General features: G+C 49.4%; 1 protein-coding gene across 3 annotated transcripts in view; it reads right to left on the reverse strand.

Moving 5' to 3' along the window:
* Abhd6 (abhydrolase domain containing 6, acylglycerol lipase) overlaps positions 1-8,554 on the reverse strand; it is a 39,882-nt gene extending 31,328 nt beyond the window's left edge. Inside the window, exon 1 of one of the 3 annotated variants that reach the window (XM_013144108.3) lies at positions 8,416-8,554. The gene's annotated coding sequence lies outside the window, so the exon portion shown is untranslated. Of the gene's footprint in view, positions 1-8,146; positions 8,298-8,415 lie in introns of those variants that run through there. The other 2 variants (XM_063257200.1, XM_005008271.4) reach the window with 2 other exon arrangements.
* Between the last annotated feature and the right edge of the window lie 1,452 nt (positions 8,555-10,006).

Here is a 10,006-nt window from a genome sequence, read left to right on the forward strand (position 1 = left end):
ATACAAATGTGGATGTTTAAATCTAATTAAAACATAGAGGGCCAGAGATGGAGCTCAGTGCCAGAGAGGTTGCCGAGCATATGTGAAGCCCTCTTTTTTTTTTTTTTTTTTTGTCTTTTTCCTTTTTATCGGTACCAGGGATTGAACTCACAACTGCCTGCTTGCAAGGCAGGCGCTTATGCTGCTGAGCTAAATCCCCAGCCCTGTGAGGCCCTCTTTCTAATCTTTCAAGCTGAAAAAGAAAGAAAAAAGACAGTATCAACAGCTCAATTAAAATGGTCTATCTACACATTTTCCAAGGGTAGCCACCAGCATCTGGTAACTATTTAAATGTAAGGTAACCACAATGAAATAAAATTTTAACTTTGTTCCTCAGCTACATGTCACATGTCAACGGCTCCACAGTGACATGCAGCTTGTGGCTATCACAGACACTGTCACTACAAAACCAAACTGCTGGCTGATCACACACTCTACGCTAGCTTCAAAGGGAATGAAGGACAGTAATCAAACTGTAGATTCTCACAAGAGAAGAAATAGGAATGTAGATGCTATCGGGGGAAAATCCCTTCATCTCCACACATCAGCTGGATGGCTTGGTTAATAACATTTGAAGATTGGGAGACCCTGCCCTCTGTGATTGGCCTGAGGTTTAAGTCAACTCAGCAAGATCTTTGGCTCAAAGTTCATGATAGAACTATCATGAAAGTCTATAGTAGAAGATAATAGTTTTCCACCCTGGAATCATACAGCTGTCCATAAGCCATAAATTCCTATCCTCTTTGTGATTCTGGGAGAAGACTGAGCACCATCCTGCTTTATGGTACCAGCAGCAGGTTCCCCTCAAGAGTTCTGGTTCAAGAAACAGCTAGCCCACCTGCCTTCTGGCAGAAAGCACAAACCCAGAGGCGGAGGAGCGGAATGGGGAAATCCTACTGCCTGATTCTTGACAGGTGACAGGAAGAGGAGGGAAGGGCAGGAGATCAGTCAGGGGCTCGCTGGGGCAGCAGCTTGTGTGCCTTGTGGCATGGCTTTTCCAGAAGCAAAGTGACCAAGAAGAAGCAGTGAAATGTGTGTCAGAAGCCTTGACCTCGTGGAGCAGTTTGAAAACATCTCTTTGGGCCAAGATGTGGGCCGCGATGGTCTGAAATAACCACCTGCTGAAAACCATGTTGAAGACGAGACCACATTGCTAAAGTACAAGCCAGCCTTCCGCTTGATAGGACAGAAGCAAAAAGCCACCTGAGCCTTCACCTGCATGGACTCTATAGTCATTACAAGCTTTCATCTTCCTCAAAGCAAAGTGCTAGAAAGCACATTACATAAAGATTATCTTTCAGATGACTAAAAGGAGTTAAAATAGCCCTGTACATGGGTGTGCTATTACAGGCCTGAAATAGAACCTGGGTCTCCAAAAACATTCTTCTGCTACCTAAACTTGCACTTATAAAATAAACAAGAGGAACAGTTAGGAGATTAAAGAGGATTTTACATCTTAAAAGACCTATAGCATCGTCTAACTACAGGAACAAAGCCGGCATAAACAAAGGTAAAGGGACATTAGTAATAAGTAGCTGCCAAGATTTAAGGGGGCCAGATTTTAGGAAGCCATTTCCAGCTTCTGGCATCAAATCTAGCATTCTCTGCTCTTTGCCTAGAATTCCACCCTAGGTAAGGTGCCAGGAAAATGAGTGCAAAAAGGGGCATGTGGCAAAGCCATCCTTGAAATTTCACTGTTCAGAGTAGAACACAGCTTTGTTTGGAACTTTAGCCAAGTAAATAAAACAAAAATCAAAACTGCATATTGTAAAAATAACAACACATACTAAACACAGTGTGCAAAGCCCTCCCCATTAACGTTTGGTTACCATGGTGCTATTAGGAAGAGGCCATTTTTCTTTTCTTAGAAAATGCATTTCTCAATTCTTAATTTCTCATTTCTCAGTTCTCTTAATTCTCTGAGTTCTCAGGCTCTGCTTTGAAGGGGAGCTCACTCCTTCTCAGGCGGTGACAAGACTCACATTGCCATATCCTAGGATGGTTCTGACATGTAACTGTAGCAGTTCTCCATCAGTCACTTTTGTGAAACCTGCCCCTTTTGCAGGAGTTACTATTTTCCTGTCCACTGCTCGTCTTAAAATGTCTTCTGGCCTGGGAGAGACAGATGAACACAGTACAGATGCTGCCAGAGCTTGGATGGCTGCCAGGGGAGGAAGCACATGATCCGATATGGCAAGTCCAAAGTGAGTATTTCCCTGGCATGAAAACTTCCGGTTCCCATCTACAAACTGGCAACTATGGGGGTCCAGGTATGATATATGCTAGTAGGACCCTCTGGTGACTGTACCTGAACTGACCTGTTAATTCTCTCTTTCTTTACCTGTAAGAAAATTCCAACTACTCAGGAGGCAGAGCTAAGAGGATCACAAGTTTGATGCCAGGCTAAGCAAGTTAGCAAGACTGGCTCAAAATAAAAAGGGCTGGGGATATCACTTTGGCAGTAGAGCACTTGCCTAACATGTATCAGGCATCTCCAGGTCACAACAATAAAGCAAAAAACCCTGTTCTTGGCAGAACAAAGGTTGGCTCCCTCATTTAGCCCTGCCTCAAACCCTGAGCAACCTCCAATTCACCCTCCCTGCCACCCAGTTCTGAATTAACACTTGCTCCTCGTGGCCCCTGTAATCTGTGGTTCATGGTGAGAACACTGGCTGTGCCCTACGAGGCTGCAAACCCTAGACAAGTGAGACCACATCTCTGCATCTGTTGTAACCCTTAACACTCACTGTCCTTGCTCTTGGTGGGCACTTGGTAAACACCAAACAAGCTTTCCGTCAACATGCAACCGCCTTCTCAGATGGAGAAGTGACCGGTCCCTTCAGCCACTGAATAGACTTGGGTGCAAAAGTGAGGAGTCATATACCTTGCTAGTATTCAAGCAGGCCTGTCCTTCCTTGGCCAGTCCTATGTCACCAACACAGTGAGCACTTCTCATCACAGCAGGACTACTAGAGGCTCCTGTCTAGATGGGCAGTTGGGACCCACAGAGGCTAAGCAAACTGCCCAATGTCACCCACTTTCTATTCCTCTGCCCCAACCACCAGATGCTCACAGTGGCTCTCAGCATGGGGCTCAAGGCCACTGGTGACCCAGCACCTGCCCATTTTTAAAGTGTCGTTTTCTTCTATCATTCACCAACTCCCCCCACCCAGGTCTTTTTGCAACTGATTTGGAACTCCCAGACCCCTCAGACCCTTCCACACTTCCATGGCTCTGGCACCTCTGCCCCTCCAGATTCTCTCTCCTGCTTGAGATCCAGCTTATTGGAAAGCTTTGCCTGTTACTGCTGCATGACCCACTTGTCAATGCTCATCTGAGGGCTCTGTTTTGCACCTCAATACTCTGGGTCACAATCCCTGCTCCCATCACTGGCTAGCCACCAGTCTTTTGAAAAGTCACTTCATGGGGCTGGGGATTTAGCTCAGTGGCATAAGCGCCTGCCTTGCAAGCAGGCAGTCATGAGTTCGATCCCTGGTACCGATAAAAAATGAAAACAAACAAACAAACAAACAAAAAAGTCACTTCATCTTTGAGAACCTCAGTGTGGGGTCCAGTTGAAATGGTATGGGAAAACAGCTCTCCATGGTGACTGTCACATACTGGGCACTCCCTCTGCACAGCTCAGTCAGGCAGCCTGGCCACACCTCTGTCCCCTTCCCTTCTCTGCTCAGGGGCTGTTCAGATGCTGGACCACACTGGGGCAGGATCTGTGCAGCTGTCTTCCTGCTCTGAGTGCAACCTATGGCTCAGTATCCACAAACCCTCACACACAGGGCTGGATTCCTAGTCCAGGCACATCACAAGCAGCACTATGCCAAAGCCAAGCAGCCAGAGCTTCTGAAACTGCCTCTCACAAAAGCTGTTGTGACCTTAGCTAATCACTTAACAGGCCCCGGATCCCAGCCTTCAGCAGAGAGACCTTGGCAGGAGCCTTTGCCTGCTCTCTGCTCCCCTGACTCAGCAGTTTCCCTGGCACAGCACCAGGGCACCATCAGGAAGCCCGGGACAAAGCCAGCTGATCCAGCCTTGGGGAGGCAGTGACACTCCATGGGCTGAGACGGAAAGCCTGAATGTGCTCCCAAAGGCCCTAAAGTGCCTGGTCTGGGAGAAACCCTCCATCTTTTCAGGAGATGCAGGTACATTCAAGGTCCGAAAGAATTTGAACTCTGTGCAAATCAGATCCAGATCAGGTTTCCTGACCATGACCCGAGTCACTTTGGGGACCATATAACTCTTTATTGGGGGCTGCCCTGTGGGTTAGAGGCTTTGCAGCACTTCTGGTCTCTACTGATGCTACCTCTAAGCTATGACAACCAAAAACAGACAAAGTGGCTCCTGCTGAGAACTCTGGACTCCGTCTCCTGGGCAAAGTGTGAGAAACATTACAGCCATTCACTAAATCTGCCCTGAAAAATTGCCTCCCAGTCCTCTAGGACTTTGGTTTCAGTTCAATCTTGAAGGCAGTTCTCAACTCACAGGTGCATAGTAAAATTCCCCAGGGAGCTTTTTAAAACCTGCCATTGATGGCCTCCACATCCCTGGGCCTCCCCATCCCTGGCAGATGCTCTGGGGCACAGCTCTGGTAAGTGTTTTTAAGATGGCCCCTACATGGTTCTACCACGCAGCTGGGGTGAAGAAACAGGGCTGGGACATCTCCTGTATCCCACCCTCTCCCTCATCCTCAGACTCCAGCAGTGGTAAGAACCAGGGACAGCTGAAATGAGGCCAAGAAATTCTATCAACCTCCCCATACCAGGGACGAAACATCCCTGGTAAGCTCCATCTTGGCCTTGCCAAACACAACTTAACCCCATTATCAAGTGGCTTTCCCGACACTCTACCATCAGCAGTGCTGTCTCCCAGAGCTTTCTGTGGAGGTGGAAATGGTCTCTATTTGCTGTTCATTGCTGAAGCTCACAGTTAAGGTACCTTGCCCTGGACACATGTGGCTACCAAGCGTTTAAAATGTGAAGAACTTAACTTCCAGCTTTCTTCTTTCCTTTCTCTCTCTCTTTTGCTCTGGCTCTCCCCTCCCCTCCCCACCCCCACTTCTCCTCTTCTCTCCTCTCTCTGTACCAGGAATCACCTGCCAGGCACAAGTGCTGTGCCACTGAGCTACATCCCCAGCTCAATCTTATTTAATTTTAATTCATTTCTAACATAGCTAGTGATCACGTTTCGGACCCTACAGTCACAGAAATAAGACTTCTAGAGCTTCCCAAATTGCTTTCGAAAGTAAAATTTATAAAAATCTATGCCTTAAAATATCTAAACAGCTTTTAAACTCTCAAGTGGGATTCTAATCTATTCCAGTAAAGACTTGGTTTAGGAGAAATTTTAAAGTAAGTGTTTTCCAACTTGCAGATGTGCTTCCTGGCACTTAGTTTGGAGATGACATCCCTGACTTCTTTCCTTGCACTCCTCACCACAGTCACCAATCTGGTCACTCAGAAGCAGGAGCTCTGTAAGGAATACGGCACAGTGAAAGTATATTTCCACTCTCAGCTGCTTGCCAGTGAATGTGGTAACACTCACCCTGACTTTCCTTCCATCCAAATTCAAAGATAATCTCTGATTCTAAAGTCTCCCCCTAGGACAGGCTTAGACCAAAACACACTGTACACTAAGGTCATTCTGTTCAGATAATGTTTCATAATTTTAATTGCCCAAATAAGATTCCCACACTCAGAATGAGTGTGCAGATACTCAGGGAATCCATAGCTCATAAAATTAAAAAGCTAAAAAAAAAAAAAAAAAACCAGGTCAATGTCACCTCTGTTCGTTTATTTAAGACAGGGTCTCACTATGTACTTGGGGCTAGTCTTAAACTCACTATGTAGCTTAGACCAGCCTCAGACTTCCAGTAATCCTCCTGCCTCAACCTCTGTAATGCTGAGATTATAAGCATGGACCACCATATCTGGCTTCCACTCTGTTTCTTAGGGTAAAGGTAAAGGATAGCTTAAGAGTTTTTTTAAAAAAAGCTTTGTAAATCTGAGTGCATGTGTGTACACACAAACACACACATACACACACACACACACACATACTTTTGCTTGACTTGAACTCCCTTTCTCACCCCTAAGAACAGGCAACATGAGCTGTTTATTAATGGTCTAACACAGCTTCTGTACTGCATGGCCATGGTCCATCATCACTGCTTTTCGTAACAGCTAATGCTGTTATGAAGGCCCCCTGCATCATTTTATTTAAGAATCATCACTGTTCTCTGAAGCAGGTTCAGCAACACCGAAGCTCACAGGGTAAGGGATCTTGCCTAAGGCCACACAGACAACAAGTGGTAGAGGGAAGATGTCTGACAGGGCTGCCTCAGTGATAGAAAGGTCTGGTTTCTGGACAGAAACAAACACAGCACTATAATGGGGGCACCAGGTGGCAGTTTTCTTCCTGTGATCGGGATGCAGCCTGGTGAGGGAGCCAGCTGTGGCAGGGCCCAAAAACCCTGGGCCGACTCTTACGTCACAAGCCATAATCACCTGTCATGTGCTTCTCTTTCCATCCTAGGGCTGGGCCAGGCAGGTGAGGCCTTGGGAAGCACTCCTCCTCCTCCAGCACAGCTGCACCCAAGGGGCAGTGCCTCCCACTTGGTGGGGCAGGCCACAAACTGGGAGTGGCCCTGGAGGAGCACCCATGGAGGAGTACCCGATAAGCACTTCTTGGGGCAGGAGACATCAGAACCGCCTGGGAGGGCATTCACAGGGGGAAGAGGCATGTTCGCTTGCCTGGGCTACAGCAAAGGAAGCGGGAGGGGTGGTCCCCAGGGCCTAAGCCAAAGGGCCAGAGCAGCAGAGGCAGCCCAGGGAGCACCCCATGAACCATCATCCCAGGGTCCTTTTTTTGGGCCAGCCCCTGACCTAGTCCACCTATATAGCCTCAGGCAAGTTCCTTCTGCTCTTTGGGCCTCAGTCTCTTTGAGGACAGCAGGGAAGACCTCATGCTTGTCTGAGAACTTCATGTTTGGTTTTCAATCTTTCTTTCCTTCTTCCTTGCAACTCTGGGAATAAACACAGTGCCTCACACATGGTGTCAAACATTCTACCACTGATTACATCCCCAGTCCCAGAAGCTAATTTTTAGAAAAATAAATCAGTGCTAAGAACACAAGTTATTTGTTTCTAATTTCCAACATTGTAAAAATGTTAAATTTGGGCTGGGGATTTAGCTCAGCGGCATAAGTGCCTGCCTTGCAAGCAGGCAGTGGTGAGTTCGATCCCTGGTACCGATAAAAAGGAAAAAGACAAAAACAAAAACAAAACAACAACAACAACAACAAAAATGTTAAATCAAAACTGGGTAAAAAGGCAGGCATGGTGGCTCACGCCTGTAACCCCAGCATTTGGGAAGTTGAGGTAGGAGGATCATTGTGAGTTCCAGACCAGCCTGAGCTACAAAGTGAGCTCAAGGCCAGCCTGAACTGTATAGAGAGACTCTTGTCTCAAAAAGACAAAACGACAACAACAACAAAAACTGGGTAAAAAGTCCAGTAGGAAGTGATCAGACTAAGTCTGAGGTTAGAGTCACCATGTCCTGGAAAGAGGCCACCCCACATTTCCCCCCAACCCCCTGGGGGCTGCTGTGAGCAAGGCAGGTGATCTTTTTCATCTCTCCCCCAGTCCCAGGAATGGAACCCCGGGCCTTTTCACTGAGCTACATCCCAGGTCCTTTTTAATTTTGAGACAAGGTCTTGTTAAAGTCATTAAATTATCCAGGCTGGACTTGAATTTGCAGTTCACCTACCTCAGCCTCCCGGAGTGCTGGGATTACAAGGCACATAAACCTCTAGGCTCCAAGGGGTGATCTTTTTAAGGCGCCTAGAACAAGACCAAGCACCCAGAACTTGCTTACTCTATGCCACCTATTGTGAATTAGAAACTAACTTCCATCCAGGTGCAGCCAGCTATCTGACCCTTCTGGGCAGGACAGGGGACCACTATCTCCTGCTGGCCTCCGGGTAAGGCTGGGACAGGCGCCTCCTAGGTCTCCTTCTTCTACTCCCAATTCCTGGGCACGACGAGGTCCCCAACACGACCGCCCCATCCCTCACCCTGGGGTCCACGCGACTAACCCCCACTCCCTGCAGCCTCCCCTGCCCGCCGCGGCCGCGGGATGTCACGGGAAGCCGAGATGCTGGCGGGGCCCCGGCTCCGGCCCGGGGATGCAGGGGCGCGGGAGACCGGCGCGGCGGAGCCCGGGCCGGTGCAGCCCTGCCCGCCCTCGCGTCCCCCTGGCCGGGATCGCCGCCTCCGACCCTCCGACGCCCGGCACCGCGGGCTGCAGCCCGACGGGGGCAGGGAGCTCCGGGACCCTGCACCCCACTCCGCCGCTGTCGCTCACCTGGCCGCCTCCGCCGCCGCCGCCGCCGCCGCGCTGCGCTCTTAAAGGCGCAGTGCGCCCACCCGCGTCCTCCGACAGAAAAGTCTGGTCCGCACGTACAGGGGCCGGCGCTCCCACGCCAGCTTCTCCGCCTCCTGCTCCACGCGCAATACCTAGATGCAAAGTTATTATCAGGCGCAGCCGGACCCCGGCAGCTCGATTCTAGTCAGCGGCGCCCAGGTTCCGCCCGGAAGCGCGCACAGCGGCGCAGGCGTGGGCGGCGGCGCTGCAGCCCCTGAGCCGCGGCTGCACTGGGGCCACGGGCCGGAGGCTCGGGCTCGGTTCCCGTCACCGAGCACACGCTGTGTGCCGGCGCCACTGGGCTTTGCACCCACCAGGGTCTCGGGTAGCATCTCTGCTCTGAGGAGGCCAAGAGAGTTAGAAAGGGACCGAGGAGCGTTGCAGCGCGGCCTCGGGTTTCCATGCCATCCCCAAAGCCGGCTTGAGGTTAGCTTCCTGCCAGAGGAAACGGGGCTCTGTGCCTGGAAAGGACGGGACTGGCAATCGCCTTAGAGGACGTCCAGGCCCAGAAGTGCGGGATCGGGATTAGCATCTGGAAAGATCTCTGCCGCTCCTAGAAACGCATGCTATGGTCATGTCTTCCTGTGAGGGATAATTAAACCTCAGCCTGGCCTGATATTCCTTCTGTTTCTGAGGCTCTATTTATTTTATTATTTTCTTCATGTTTTGCAGCACTAGGGATGATCGAACTAGGGTCTTCATACAGATCTACATCCCCAACCTGTAAAATTTTTAAGTTTCGAAACCGGATCTTACTAAATGGTTTAGTCGCTCAGACTGAGGTCCAACTCTTAATCTTCCTGTGTCAGCGTCCCAGAGTGCTGGTATTCAGGGCATGTGCCATGGCAACGGGGTCCGTGTCCAGTTTAGGTTTTACTTCCTCCAGGCTTTCTCAGCCTCCTTTGGGCTCACTCTCCACTGAGACAGAAGGATCTCAAATTTGAGCCACGCCTGGGCAACTTCTAGACTTAGCTGGACCCTGTCTCAAAATAATAAACATAAAAAGTGCTGGGACTGTAGTTCAGTGTGAGAACCCTAAGTTTAATTCCTAGTACTGCAAGAAAAGAAAAAGTGTTCATTTAACAAACATGTATTGAACACCTGCAATGTGCCGTGTGGCGCTTTGTGCAGGAGTGAACAGAGACAGGGCCTGTGCTCAGAGCACCTGGGGCTTACTGCAGCGCTAAATCCTTAGTGTGCTAGGCTCTTCCTCACTGCACACGTGGGTGGGATCACCACTCAGCTGGACTCTCACCACTGAAATCTGTTGCAAAGTCACCCTCATCAACCCATTTTCCTGCCTTGCAAGCAGGCAGTGGTGAATTCAATCCCTGGTACCGATAAAAAGGAAAAAGACAAAAACAAAAACAAACCCATTTTCCAGCGCGGGGTATCCTGGTGAAATTGGGTGAGTCTGGGGCTTTGTGAGTGGGACGCGGGCAGGAAGCCCTAAAGATACAGAAAGAAGGCCACTGGGAACATTCCTGAAAAGCCGTATCTGGAAAAGCTGCTAGATCTTATTCAGAGTTGG

The sequence above is a fragment of the Cavia porcellus genome, unplaced genomic scaffold (genome assembly GCF_034190915.1).
Source record: "Cavia porcellus strain 051 isolate PalLab524CR breed Dunkin Hartley unplaced genomic scaffold, mCavPor4.1 scaffold_10, whole genome shotgun sequence".
Classification (NCBI taxonomy): Eukaryota; Metazoa; Chordata; class Mammalia; order Rodentia; family Caviidae; genus Cavia; species Cavia porcellus.